A 10911-nucleotide genomic window follows, 5' to 3' on the forward strand; every position below is an offset into this window, starting at 1 on the left:
ATAGCCTATAACAGAAAAGAATCTGAAAAAGAATATATATAACTGAATCACTTTGATGTACACCTGAAACTAACAAAACATTGTAAATTAACTAAACTTCAATTTTTAAAAATGGCTAAAAAAGTGTAGGCAAAAAGTACTATAAAGATGTATTAGGAGGTTTGTTGATTAAAAGAATTTTGTTTACAAAAAGAAATACTTCAAAACTTTGATGTGAAAGAAGATTATAATACTGAACTGTCAGGATATTTGTCCTAGATTAGTGGAGTCAGTCAACCTGAGTTATGTAAAAGTGGTAGTTCCTGTCGAATATTTGTAACTACTTTCAGTTTTGGAAGCTCCAATATAAAGCTATGAACATGAAACACAGATTAGGGATCTTACATGGGGGATGTGATGCTTTTTGTCCTATGGGAGAGGTTAGTATTTGGGGAAAAGGATGAAAGGTACATACCCTGAAGTAAATGTGTACAGCCTATTAAATATTTTTTGCTAAGTACTAATATTTAAATTAGTGAATCTACTGGTTAAAAAAAAAAACTCAAACAAATTAACAACATAATAAGATACTTTCTAAAGTTAAGCTTAGCTGATTAAAAGACTGAGAGTTCTGTTGGATTATGATGTTTTTAATCTCTATAAACAGTATACTGTCTGTCATCACACGTTCTCTCACTCCCTCTTTACTTCTTTCTCTTCCCTTCCACCCTTCTCTCAATTTCTTATTATGTTCCAAACTTGAGAAGCATAATCTGCATCTCCTCAACTGATTAGGAATTTGGAAGGAAATGAATCTTTCCATATATATGCATGTATCTACACACACACACACACACACACACACACACACACACACACTTTTCAAAGAGTTATACTATAATTATGCTACACTAAAGACAAAATTCTGTATGTGCCCAGAAGTTTTGTAGGGTCACCTTACACTTTCAGTACTTTTCTAAGTCAGGTTGATTTTGGTGGATCAAGAAATTGGAAGTGTTCTGTGATTTCTCAAAAGCTTTAGACATTGTCTCTGCATAGCACAAGATCACATCTTGTGTAAATATGTAGTATAAAGAATTCAACTAAATCCAGCATCATGACAGACTGAAGTAATATATATGGCCTCCCTCCTAGTACCAGTACCTAGAAATGTTGAATAAAATTTGACTTTAAAAAATTTAAAAACACACTGCTGAGAAATAAAGGGAAAGTTTTCGGTATTAGAAACCCAAAGGAACCACTCAGAATGCTGCAAGAGAAATTAAATAGCGGGAAAATAAGAAAGTGTGGTTAAGTGAAATAGAAGCTATAAAAATAGGTCCAACATACGTCTAATAGGAACTCTAGATGGTGAGAATAGATGGAATAAAAGGGAGGCAATAATCATTCAGAAATGGTCAAACATTTCCTAGAGGTGAAGAAAGACATGTGTTGGGCTTCCCTGGTGGCGCAGTGGTTGAGAGTCTGCCTGCCGACGCAAGGGACACGGGTTCGTGCCCCAGTCCGGGAAGATCCCACATGCCGCGGAGCGGCTGGGCCCGTGAGCCATGGTTGCTGAGCCTGCGCGTCCGGAGCCTGTGCTCTGCAACGGGAAAGGCCGCAGGAGTGAGAGGCCCGCGTACCGCAAAAAAAAAAAAAAAAGAAAGACATGTTTCTTCAAGTTGAAGTAACATGCCAAGTTTGAATTATAACAAAATATGTCACTTTTAGAGAATCATGGTGAAATTTTAAAACATAAACAAAAAATCCTTAAAAGAAAAGAAAAAGCATGTCATCTATATAGTAATGATGAACAGACTGACAGCAGGTATCTCATCAGCAAAAATAAGGGATAAATATAATGAAATATCTTAATAGTTCAGAGTGAAAATAATTTTTAACCTATCAGCTTTGAATTCCATACCCTGCACAACTAGCCCTGAAAAGAATGAGAGCTAACTAAAGACGTTTTCAAAGACAAAAATATATTACCATTTACAGACCCTCACTTAAGGAACTTTTAAAGGATGTACTTTATTTATTTATTACTTTTGTTTATTTATTTTTGGCTGTGTTGGGTCTTCACTGCTGCATGCAGGCTTTCTCTAGTTGTGGTGAGGAGGGGCTACTCTTTGTTGCAGTGCATGGGCTTCTCACTGCAGTGGCTTCTCTTATTGCAGAGCACTGGCTCTAGACACACGGGATTCAGTAGTTGTGGCATGCGGCTCAGTAGTTGTGGCTCGCAGGCTCTGGAGAGCAGGCTTAGTAGTTGTGGTGCACGGGCTTAGTTGCTCCGCGGCATGTGGGATCTTCCTGGAGCAGGGATCGAACCCGTGTCCCCTGCATTGGCAGGCAGATTCTTATCTGCCACCAAGGAAGCCCTTAAAGGATGTACTTTAGTAAGAAGAAAACTGAACTCAGAATGAAGGGATAGAATGGAAGAAGCAATTGTGAGCAATTAAATCATTCAACTTATTGATTAATGTAAATAAACATACATTGTTAAAAGCAAATGGCTAATACGGGAGAGTTTTTAAAAAGTGAAACTAGGAAACTAAGTAATGATAATATAGGGTGGGGTGTGTGAACGTTAAGGTTAGAGAATTTTCATTCCTCATACTATTTGGAAAGAACAAAGTGATACTGAACAACCATAGGTCTGTTAACTAAGTAAACATGTGAAGAGTAAACCTGGAAAAACTAGAAATAGAATACACAGCTTCCAAATCATTGGAAGAGGAAAGGGGAAATTAAGAAACCTCACAAGTCCAATATGAAGTAGGACAAGGGATAAAAGCAAATAAAAAAGAACATAGTGTATAAACACACACATCTACATGTAGATTCACATAAAATTATCATTTATATCATTAATTATAATAAATATAAACATTAAACGCCTCTTGAAAGATGGAGTTCTTTAAAATAATAATAAAATAAAATCCAGCTATACATTATTTGTAGAAGACACACTTTGGCAAAATGACCTAGGAAATTTTACATGAAAGGGATGAAAATAAGTTGTATTATACCTATTCAATGAAAGCTGATGAAACAATATTAACAGCAGGGTAAATAAATTTGAAAAGAGAATGCTCTCTCTTCATAATGAAAACATGAATCATAAGACAAACTTACAGAACCGTATCTGTTATAAGTAAAATTATTCAGAATATAGATAATATCATCACTTTGGTGTCAAGACGGTTTTTTCTATTCTCTTTAAGCTGTCATTTGCCATTACTACTCTACTTATAATCATGACAGAACAAGATTTTTAACATGACACTTATCCACAGTTTTTTTCCAGATTGTATGCCAAAGATTTGCAATCCTATTATCTTTTGATATCATGTCATATTTTAATGTAAATGTGCTAATGTGATTCATGTTTCAATGCACCAGCAAGTTGCTTTGTTCACAGACACAAGTGAGCCACAGAGCCAGGCACTGGCTTTTTTGTGAACTTTGTTCAGGCCACTGAAGTCACAAACATAGGACTGATCCCGCAAGGTCTAGGTTAATTTTTTCTTTTATTAGTCTCTGGGGACTCTTTCTCCCTTCATCTCAGTGGCTGAGAAAGCAGTAATGTTTAGAATACATTTTCTAAAATATATTATCAGAGGAATATTAATGTATCCACTTTTTAAAAAAATATATAAATTTATGTATTTATTTATTTATTTTTGGCTGCATTGGGTCTTCATTGCCGCCCACAGGATTTCTCTGGTTGCGGCGAGGGGGGGCTACTCTTTGTTGCGGTGCGTGGGCTTCTCATTGTGGCGGCTTCTTTCGTTGTGGCTGTGGAGCATGGGCTCTAGGCACACGGGCTTCGGTAGTTGTGGCACACGGGCTTAGTTGCTCTCCGGCGGCATGTGGGATCTTCCTGGAGCAGGGCCCGAACCCGTGTCCCCTGCATTGGCAGGTGGATTCTTAACCACTGTGCCACCAGGGAAGTCCCAAATGTATCCACTTTATACTTGCCTTTGGTGATCAAAAACTAGAAAGGCAGTCAACATTCACTACAGATCATTAAATTTCATAGGCCATTAGTCTGGTAGCCTGACCCAGAGGTCTGAGTCAGAAGTCATGAGGACTTATGGAAGGAAGTCATTCAGTCTCAGCAATGGTTAGAACTCTATGGTAGGGATCAAAGCTCTGATTGGCCCCTTCTCTGCATTTGATCACTTGAGACTATGCTCAGACTTCCAAACATGTTCCCAGCAGGCAGCTGTGAGGGTCAGGACTACACATTTCTTTCTGGTCCTCAGCTTTGAGGGTAGGATGACTGGGTCCCATGCAAATTTCCAGCTTTATAGCCTATACTATATTTTTTAGGTACAGTTTTAAAAGGTGATAATTCAATTTATTAAAGTAACAATTTAAACAGAAAATTTAGGATACAAAACAATGTGTAAAATATGTAATCATTTCCATTAAAAAAAAAAAAAACTAGAAGAGGGGAAAGACCATGAATGTACATATTTGGATTGTATTTACTTAAGTACCTCTGAATGGATAACACTGGATACCTGAGAAGAGAACTGGATGGCTAGGGAAAGGGGTGGGACAGAGATTTTTCCATTGTATATTTGTTAATTCATTTTAATAAGCATGTACTTTGATGCAGGAACTCTCTAGCTAGAAATTTTCCCTGTGAATAGAGACATATTCCAAAATACAAATTCAAAACAATATTCACTATAATAATGTTATTAACAGGAAAAAAATACTTGAGAAAAGTTAAAAGTAAAAGGAGAATCCCCAAAACATTAGAGTCTTACAGTTTTTCTGAGGCCACCTGACAATATCAGAATTCTAGATGGTATTCTTTTTCTATACCTTTCTTCATTTTTCTTCTTGCAGAGTAGGTTATTTTAAATGTAAGCATATTGTGCCCCATTAATGATAATGGGTATGGTACAGACATGAACAGATAAGTACAGTATTCTCTCAATGGGTCATTTAGTTGGCAATGAATGATGTACAGACCGCACAGCATATTAAAAGTCCTACAGTCCTACATCTGTTCCCTTTATCCAATACCCTTCTTCAATTTCCTTTGAGAATGCACAAAACAATGGCACACTTTTCAGTTCTGACTACTGTCAAATATCCTGCCAGAGTTTCAATGAAAAAAGAATGTTAAACCTGGTGCCAATTTATTTAGATTTGCTTTGGTTATTTTACATTCTACTTTAAAATAATTAAGTCACAAAATAGCCCTACAGAATGGTTCCTTGCTCATATGGCTTATTTACTTCTTAAATGACTGTAATATTTCAATAAATTGTATGCTTTATTTTTGCAATGAAATTCCATAGAAATGCAGGCAATAAATTGACATAAGCTATACTAAATACAGAACTCTGAAAATAGAATTCTTTTAAGCAAATGTGACACGGAAGCAACTTATGTTCCAATTTAAAGCCTATCAAAAGACGAAGCATAAATACTTCTCATACTGCAAAAAATGTAATTTTCTAAAAACAAACAAATTTCATCTCTTTAGCATCTTGCAATATTAAAAAATTATGCATCTTTCAGGCACAGAGGTTACTGAGTAACTGATTCAACAAAGTGGATTTGGCTATAAAATGAAGAATGAAGTGTGCTTCCCACACACTGCAGAGGTATACTAGGGACTCTAAAGGAAGGCACCAGGTCTTAGGTGTCTGTATGCTAAGCGCCTTGCTTGGTAGCTGGCAATGAAAGTTATTAACACTATGAATGCATGTGTATCTGGAGCCATAGCAAGTAATACTGTAATTGTTGAAAGTGGATGTTAATAGTATTACATATCTCCTGTGGAATAACTTGAGAAATCAAGATCTCCATATCATAGCATGGCTTAGCCTCAGAATAAGACATTTCTAGAACATTAGAGAAGGAAGAGAATTCAGAGATCATCTAACCCAGCCTGTCACAAATTACTATTCTTTTGTAAGATTCTCTGAGGAAAAAAAAAAGGATGTGTAGTTAGATAAGTGTAGAAAATATTGTACAATGCATGTAGATTCACACACATATAATCGTAACGGCTTTGAGAGGTCTATGGTTAAAAGTTAAAAAGACTCTCATACATACTTGTTTATCTTTCTTTAATCTAGCACTTCTGTAACTTATTTCACTTTCATTTTTTAACACCTTGCACAATCAGGGCTTGGGAGAAGACAATTTGAGAAATGACAAGGAGATTGATTCTTGGCTTCTCAGGAAGGAAGCTGAGGCCTAGAATATCAAGTTATTTTAGCATGGTTACTAACTAGAAACTGGCTGAGGAAGATATAGAGTCTAGACACTTAGTTTCAGTCAGTGTTAATTCTAATATATAGTCCTACTTCCTATGGAGGCAGTATATGCAGAGTAGTCCTATGAGGAGTTGCAAGTTAACCTAATCCAAAAGATAAATAGTATAAATTAAAATAAATTCACTGAGAGTTTCCAAAGTCCCAGGTACCTATCTAAATGTTTTAAATATATCGACTCAAGTAAATCTCTATTTTATACCACATTCCACAATAAATAAGAGAGATTAGAGACCCAAGAATTAACCAACAAACCAGTTAAGTACCAGAAAAACAGGAGAAATCTTTCTACAATATTTAAGTGGAGAGGATATTTTTAACTATAAATTATATCACAAAAGCTATCGTAAAAACAGAGGTTAAAATCAAACAGCAACAAAATTAAGACTCAAATAAAGGTCTAATATTCATAATGTGTAAAATAGTTTTACAAATCAACAAAACAGACAACTTACAGGAGAAATGAGCAAAACACATACAAGCAGGCTAACGGTCAATAATCATATGCAATGATATTCACTGCAAATTCTAAAGTGAAACTAATATATCCATGTATTGGATCAACCAAATTGATAAAATCCACTGCGGGCAAGTGCAAATGGCACTCTTCATACCTAAATAATTTTAAACTGTGCATACTCCACAGCAGCCAAACCGCATGTTAGGAATGTACTCTGCTGAGATCTGGGGGTAAGTTGGTCGACAGCTATCATTATACAGTTGCCCCTTAAGCAGCATGGGTTTGAACTGCATGGGTTTGCTCATAAGCAGATTTTTTTCAATAAACGTCTTGGAAAATTTTTTCGAGATGTGCAACAATTTGAAAAACCTCACAGACAAACCACAATGTCTAGAAATATTGAAAAAACTTAAAAGTTAGGTATGTCACAAATGCATAAAATATATGTAAATTCTTGTCTCTTTTTTCATTTACTACCATAAAATACATGCAAATCTATAATAAAAAAAGGTAAAAGTAATCAAAACCTAGGCACAAAAAGACTTGCAGATTTTACAATACATGGCACCATCGCAGTCCAGATAAATAACATAAAGAAGCAAACATACAGTATAAAATAATTGCATAAAATTAACTGTAGTAATACTGTATTAGTGTAGCAATTTTATAGTCACCTCTTGCTGTTGTTTTGATGAGCTTCAATGTTGCCAGTGTCTGCTTAAAGCACCCTGTGTTGCTTGTCATTTCCTTATGAACAGTTCATCTCTCCAGTAACTTTTGTATCAAAGTAAAAAGCGATCTCTCATGATTCTCACGTAGTTTTCATTGTGTTTAGTGCAATACCGAAAGCCTTGAATAACACTGTGGGGCCCATATGAAGTGCCACTAGTGATGTGGAAGTGCTCTCATGAAGCAGAGAAAAGTTATGACATTACAAATAAAAGTTGAATTGCTTGATGAGTACCATAGATTGAGGTCTGTAGCTGTGGTTGCCTATCATTTGCCATTTCAAGATAAATGAATCCGGCCTAAGAACCATTGTAAAAAAAGGAAAGGAAATTTGGAGAGCCATCACTGTAGCTACACCAGCAGACGAGAAAACCTTGCACTTTTTGCAAAATGCCTTTTTTACCTTGTATTAAAAATCCAGCTTTTATGCGGGTACAGGATTGCTATAAGAAAGGCCTACCTAATATGATTCCAGCAAAAGCAAAGTCATTATATGACAACTTAAAGCAAAAGGAAGGTGAAGGAGCTAAAGCTGGAGAATTTAATGCCAACAAAGGATGGTTTGATAATTTTAGAAAGAGGTTTGGCTTAAAAAATGTCAAGATAATAGGAGAAGTAGCGTCTGCAGACCACGAGGCAGCAGATGAGTTCCCACATGACATTAAGAAAATCACCTAGGAGAAAGGATATCTGCCTGAACAGGTTTTTTTTGTTTTTGTTTTTTTTTTTGAGGTACGCGGGCCTCTCACTGTTGTGGCCTCTCCCGTTGCGGAGCACAGGCTCCGGACACGCAGGCTCCGGACGCTCAGGCTCAGCGGCCATGGCTCACGGGCCCAGCCGCTCCGCGGCATGTGGGATCTTCCCGGACCGGGGCACGAACACGTGTCCCCTGCATCGGCAGGCGGACTCTCAACCACTGCGCCACCAGGGAAGCCCCTGAACAGGTTTTTAATGCAAATCAAAGTGTATTTTTTGGAAAAACACTGCTACAAAGCACATTTATTAGTATGGAAGAGAAGCTAGCACCAGGATTTAAGGCCAGAAGGGATAGGCTAACTCTACTAGTTTCGTGTAAATATAGTCAGGTCTATGATCAGGGCTGCCCTTATCTATCTGTGAGCCTTGAAGGGAAAAATAAACACCAGCTACCAGTCTACCAGTTGTACAAGAAGGCCTGGACAACGAGAACTCTTTTTCTGGATTGGTTCCATCCACGCTTTGTCCTTGAAGTCAGGAAGTACCCTGACAATATGAGACTGCCTTTTTAAGTTCTTTGGTATTGGACAATGCCCCTGGCTACCCCAAACCCCCTGAGTTCAATATTGAAGGCATCAAAGTGGTCTACCTCCCCCCAAACACAATATCTCTAATTCAGACTCGAATCTGGGGGTCATAAGGACCTTTAAGGAGCATTACAACCAACACTGTGTGAAAAGGACTGTCAATGCTATGGAAGAGAGCCCCATTAGAGAGAACATCATGGCAGCCTGGAAGGATTACAACACTTGAAGGTGCCATCGTTGTTACAGAAAAAACTGTGGAGGCCATCCAGCTCAAAATGATCAATTCCTGCTGGAGAAAACTGTCCAGATGTTATGCATGACTTCACAAGATTTACAACAGAGCTGATCAAGGATATCATGAAAGAAATTGTAGATATGGCAAAAAGGTAGGGGGTGAAGGGCTTTAAGATATGGATCTTGGAGAAATTCAAGAGCTAACAAATATCACACCAGAGGATGTAACAGAAGACAACTTGATGGAGATGGGTGCTTCCAAACCAGTGTCAGACAATGAGGAAGAAGATGTAGAAACAGCAATGCTAGAAAACAGATTGACATTAGACACTCCGGCAGAAAGGTTCCAATTATTCAAGACTGCTTTTGACTTCTTTTACGACATGCACCCTTCTATGATATGGGCACTGAAACTAAGGCAAATGCTGTACAATTAATAAACTTATCTATTGTATATGTGTGTGTCTTGGTGTGAAATTCTAGTAACTGTATGGCAAGAACTCTATGAGATATTTTCGTGTTAACATCATCATTAACGTCTAAGTATTCATTGTGTGGAACACTATGTACAAGACTTTTATTGAGGTGGATAACCTATCCTTACACAGGCATAAGGTGAGTGATATTTAATATAAAATTAATAATGTATTAGTTTTCTTACTGTTTTATAAGTGTGCTTTCAAAGAATTACATTACCATACAGTATGCTTCTCTCTCTCTCTCTCTTATAACTGGAGGAACTGTGTGTCAGCCGATCATCACAGGCAAATTGTCATTTTTTTTAAATGTAACAATGTTTCTAATACTGTATTATGAACATGACTGTAATACTGTATGCCATAAAAACTTTGTAACGATTCATTCATCAATATATCGGCTAGGCTACTGTGAAGCAATAGTATTGATTACACCAGGCTACTATAAAGCAATCGTATTGTTGCTTCTTTGTTATCAATGCATACATCGTTTTACCTGTAAATAAGTATGAATTTTTCACATTATCTTTTCATTTTTGCTGTCTAGTGTTAATATGTATTAAATAGTATGTTATACATAGTATGTTAGTATGTATAACATCTACAGTGTTTTGTATCATATAAGACAATATTGATGTCAGTACTGACAGATGATTCATCTGGTAAACAATGTAAACTTATAATATGTAAAAATACAATACAGTACTGTAAATTTATTTTCCTTAACATTTTCTTAATAACATTCTATTTTTTCTGGCTTACTTCATTGTAATAATACAGTATACAATACGGACAACATATAAAATATTTGTTAACTGACTGTTTATGTTATTGGTAAGGTTTCTGGTCAAGAGTAGGCTACCAGTAGTTAAGTATAAGGGAGTCAAAAGTTATACGTGGATTTTAACTATGTGGGGGATTGGTACCCCTAACCTCCAAGTTGTTCAAGGGTCAACTAAATTCATATGTAAACAGATAAGAGTTTTTTTGTTGCAGAGCTGTATTAACAAAAAACCAAGAATAATGGAACAATCACCAAAAAGGGAAAATGAAAATAAATTTTGGTACATTAAGGCAAATGGAATACTATGGTGACACAGAGAGAAAGAGCTTTATATGTATTGACATTAAAACTGCCCAAAATGTATTGAGGGCGAGAAGCAACAAGCAGAAATAGATACACAATATTATTTTAAAGGTGCACGTGTGTATTCTTGGTGACACTTGCGTGTACATGTGTGGGTATACCTGAAAGCAGAAAAACGTTGTCACTTAAAATATAATGCCTGATGCTGCTTCTGTTACAGTGTCTCCACCCCTTCACCATCCTCTACCACTCTGCCATGCTGCATCTCACTTAAAAAAACAAAAAGAAGAAAAAAAAAAACAAAAAAAAAAACAAAAAGAAAAGAAAATCTAGTGAGGGGTCTGTCCAGACTGCA

The sequence above is a fragment of the Phocoena phocoena genome, chromosome 12, assembly GCF_963924675.1.
Source record: "Phocoena phocoena chromosome 12, mPhoPho1.1, whole genome shotgun sequence".
Taxonomy (NCBI): domain Eukaryota; kingdom Metazoa; phylum Chordata; class Mammalia; order Artiodactyla; family Phocoenidae; genus Phocoena; species Phocoena phocoena.